This window comes from Triticum aestivum, chromosome 7B (assembly GCF_018294505.1).
Source record: "Triticum aestivum cultivar Chinese Spring chromosome 7B, IWGSC CS RefSeq v2.1, whole genome shotgun sequence".
Classification (NCBI taxonomy): domain Eukaryota; kingdom Viridiplantae; phylum Streptophyta; class Magnoliopsida; order Poales; family Poaceae; genus Triticum; species Triticum aestivum.
The window spans coordinates 123,884,188-123,888,796 of NC_057813.1; the positions used below are offsets into that span (position 1 = coordinate 123,884,188).

Here is a 4,609-nt window from a genome sequence, read left to right on the forward strand (position 1 = left end):
ATATTGAAAATGCTTAGTGGCTCTCATATGCATTATTGTTTATCTAACTTAGTGCCCATTTTACTTGTCTTCTCTCTTGAGTTGAATGCTTGCAAATTCCAGCTTAGTCCAATGCACGTGCACTCTTATTATTATACACACCGTTCGGTCGTGCAAGTGAAAGGGAATAATAATGATATATGATGGACTTATTGGGATGAGAAAAGCTGGTATGAACTCGACCTCTCTTGTTTTTGTAAATATGATGATTCATCGTTCCTGATTCAGCTATTATGAAGTACACATATTTGCAATGACATTTAAAGATAATAGTTGCTTGTGCCGTGCTTGATTAGCTATGAGTTATAATGGTTTACCTTGCCACTACTAGGAAAAACCTTATACACAGAAGTTTATCAGCAGCGCGGTTTAAAAGTGGGCGCTACTGCTATTTAGTAGTAGCGAGGGGTATAAAAACCGCACTATTACTAAGTTGATAGTAGTAGCGAGCGGTATAAACCCGCGCTGCTAGTAAGTGGTCTCCAACAATACCCCTGGGATAGGCCATAGTAGTAGCGAGGGGTATAAAACCGGCGCTACTACTAAGTAAGTAGTAGTAGTGCAGGTTAGACCCCATGCTACTACTAAGTTGTCCACCCCTCTCGCTCTACTAAACATGGCCACGCCGACCCTAAAAAAACATGGCCATGCCTCTCTCCTCCTCTCCCCTTCCCACCTCTTGCTCTCTCCCTCCCCCCGCACGCGGCGCACGCTCGTCTCGTCCCGATCCCCCCTCTGCCGTCACCGTCGCCGGCCGATTCCGGTCAGCTCCGGTGCCACCCCGCGCCGCCCCTCACCGGCCCGGCTCCCCCTCGCCCCCCTTCGCCGATTCGCCGCCTCCGCCCCGGCCTCCCGCCCCTACGCGCGCCCCTGAGGCAAACCCTAGCTCGCCGGCGCGGCGGTGTGGTGGCCGTCTTCCGCTCCTCCTCCCGAGCCCCCGCGCCCCTGCCTCGGCTACTCGGCGCGGGCTTCCTCGGCCACGACGCCTTCTGGTCCAAGGGCGGTGGCGGTGGTCGTTCCCACTTCCTCTCCGTCTCGGTAATCCCCCGGTTCTTCCTCCCCTTCCCCCTCTCGTGCTCCGGGTGGCTGATTGTGCGGCCATTTCTTGGCTACTAGTCCTATGGCCGTCGAATGGTTGCACAATTCCTCTGTTGGCGTGCTTGTATTATTGCTGGATGTGGTTCTATTAATGGCCTGGTCCTCTGGCCTCCATTTCTAGGCGTTCCTAGAGTTTCTAGTTGTAAGTAATGGTTGTGTCCATGGATATTATTTAGCTACTGATGTCGTGTGTTACTTGGTTCCTAGAGCTTCCGACGGTACTTCTATTCTGTCGTTAGCTATAGATCATGTAGAGCTGTCTTATTGTTAGCTATTGTACTTCTATGCTTCTGTTCTATGGTTTCTAATGGTAGCTAAATTTCTACTTAATGGGATTGGCCACCATGGCTTAGTTGTTACATGCTAGGTGGTCATTATCCGTGGCCTAGACTAGCTAGTGCACTCCATGGATGGATAGATTGGATGAAAAAACTTTAGCACTCCCTCCGTTTGCAAATATAAGATGTTTTGGATATTTCAATATGGACTAGTACTTTCGGGATAAGATAAGATGTTGTAAAATAGTCTCAGCTTGAACTAAGTTCAAATTGGTTCAGTAAATACTACGCAAATGAATGCTCCATTGCAGCAGAGTTGCACATGGACGTGGAGTTGTTATACAAGTGAATGCTGTTCTGCACTTTTGCTTATTGTACTCTGATTCAGCTAGGACATCACACGACTGTGCTCTGTTTCTTCTCAGGTCCAGCCTGATTCGAGCTTCCTGGACAGCCACAAGGCATGCCTTGGCCGCCATTGAGCAGAATGCCGCTGGTGGCCAGCGGCGACAGAGTGCCGTCTCAGCGGACAAGGGAGTATCAAGCGAGACATCATCATCATCAAGCGAGCATGGGAGTTTTTCCTGCAAGCAAGTATCTCATTATCCTTACCTTCATCTGAACCACACCTGCATTTTTAAATCTTTGGAGATGGCGTAGGATAAGGCCCAGATGAACGCTTGTGGAAATAGTACAGCCCCACTGTTAGGAGTACAAGTTTAGTATTTTTCCTAATCTAATTATACGGCCACGTTGATCACACCTTACTAATTCTGGCCGCCGTAGTACCTAGATCAGTCGGAGAAATGGACTGCAATTTGGGGAGCAAAAACTGCATCAATTCCTAATGTAGATGGAATAACACTTAATAATTGGGGCTCTGACTTGTCACTGGTACCTTCCCATAATTTCCAAACTGTAGGGGGTCACTGGTATATGCATGAGTAGTTGGCTTCAGATTGAATAAATTATCTGAACATCAGCAAACAAAGGAGAAACCAGTAAGCTTTAGTAATCATGAACATCGACAGTGCTACTCACTGAAATCTACCATATGAAGTTGTAAATTTCTCACAAGCTGAAAAGCGTACAGGATCCATGACTGAAATGAGTGGAGGAGGGTAAGTTTCTAGGATAACTGACTAAGAAAAGAGCGACATACTTGTGCTGAAATTAGCAGGATCTTCTATTCTGAATCCAGCAGAGTGTGTGAGCGCCCCGAAATCAGCGACTCGGGAAGGCTGCATGATGCTCACATCTGTTGGGCTGCAAGAAACTTCCACCACAGCGTATGTACTACAGTTGTTGGTTAGACTATAGATAAGCTTCAGGCTGGTTGCCTGCCTGACAGTCATCCTCTCGTGAGGATTCTGGAGCAGAAGCCATAAGAGCTGCTGCTCAGGTAGTGCGAGGGGAGCATCGTGTTTTCTATGAGATGATGGAACATCACGAACGATCTTTTGTTCGTTGAATTGATCCTACGCTTAAATTACTCCTTGCAATTTTGGACTGAATGTGCTGAGACGGTCGGTTCAACTACTACTAGCATCATCAGAGTTGCAGAGTAGTGACTGACTGACGGACGGATGGACGGGGTGTGAGGGGCTGGCTCACCGAGGTAGAAGGTCTTGGCGTACTCGGCGCAGACCTCGCCGCAGCGGTCGTAGGCGTCGCCGAGGAGGCTCCAGCCGAGCTCGGCGTCGCCCTCCTGCTCCAGCTGCTCGTCCCGCCACCGGCGGCGCTGGCCGTATAATTTGAGAGCTCATCCAATGTTTTCTTACTAATTTGAGAGCAGCCATCAGTTTAGCTTGCTGTCCCAAAATATATGTTCCTGGGTACAGTATTTTGATATGGGACATTAGGCCTTGTTAGAGGTGGTATTAAAATACAACATGGAAATTTTAGAGGTTGTTCTGTAGATACTTAAACACATATCACTTGTCAGGTATAGTTTCGTATATTAAATCCTATGAAATTATCAAGGTGGGTTGTACTATGTTGGACAGAATTTTATGTTTAGACTTGGGTGAATGTAACCAGACTTATACTCTCAAATTTTGTCATAGTTGATGGTGTGAGGACTTATAATGTGATAAAGTATATACGTTGTTGCAACACCAAAATCAGTGAAATATATTGTCTTTTTTGCTGCCGATGATATCTCCTAGAATCTTTAATCCATAAAGTAAGGATTTAGATAACATCATATGTTTAGAGTTCAGTTCTTTTCTTAGCTTAAACTAACATATTTTACAATGTGCGTGATGGATGTTGCGGGTTCATTGATGACAGACAAGGGTTCATGCTCGGAAACGACTACATCTTGCTCCATGTTGTCGGCTCAGCTAGAGTCCTTAATCATGAGGAGATGGGACACGTCGATTGTTAGAGTACACTTGACAGGTGCATTTTGTGAAATTCTAGCCAGAAGATTGATAGCATGCTTGCCTGCTTGTTCTTTTCAGTTCAAATAAATGTTCCTTTTCTTGTTGAATCCAAAGTAGCTAGCGAAGATCAAGTGGAAAGGTTGTTGATTGACCCAAAGTTCTTGGACCATTTAGTTTGAATAGCCAGTGAGGAATTAAGCACATATTTTCGGCATGACCCCTTTAAATTGCTAGATGAGAAATAATCTTAACTTAATGGGTCTTGTGAATTGGAATATACCATTTAGTTGAACTGATGCAATTTGCGTACTAACAAGTTTTCACTTTCTCGACATGGGTGCAGGGGTGATCGACGCTTACTAGCACGGCGGGTGGGCGTTGTGCTCTTCAATCACTCAGAGGCGGACTTGTCCGTGAAGCCGGTGGCCATGTCACGTAGATGATTGTCCAGGTGATTTCGACGCCAGAGGTCGTCGAGGAGGAGGACCTCGACACCACCGTCCGGGGGGGGGGAGGATTCGGGTCCGCCGGCATCTAAGCTCCGAGCCTTGGTAGATACATTGTGACGCCCGGATAATTAAGCTACAATAATCCCACGCTAATGATGCCACGTCACCACGGTTACTGTTGTTAAACTCGTGATGATTCGAAACCCTTTCAAGGTTCAAATTCAAATTAATGTCAACAATAAAAGTTTTCAAAAGTTAAAACAAAAATGTTCGGGCAGTGCCAAAAATGGCACAGGTAATTATGGTGTAGAAGACGCAATTTTATAAAATACCTAAATGCCCTAAATTAAATAAAACA

General features: G+C 46.1%; 1 long non-coding RNA gene across 1 annotated transcript; it reads left to right on the forward strand.

Moving 5' to 3' along the window:
• The first annotated feature begins 843 nt into the window (after positions 1–843).
• On the forward strand, positions 844–4,426 carry LOC123161231 (uncharacterized). The gene is made up of 3 exons (XR_006480619.1): positions 844–1,077; positions 1,841–3,818; positions 4,146–4,426. It is a non-coding gene; the product is annotated as an uncharacterized lncRNA (long non-coding RNA).
• The last annotated feature ends 183 nt before the right edge of the window (positions 4,427–4,609 follow it).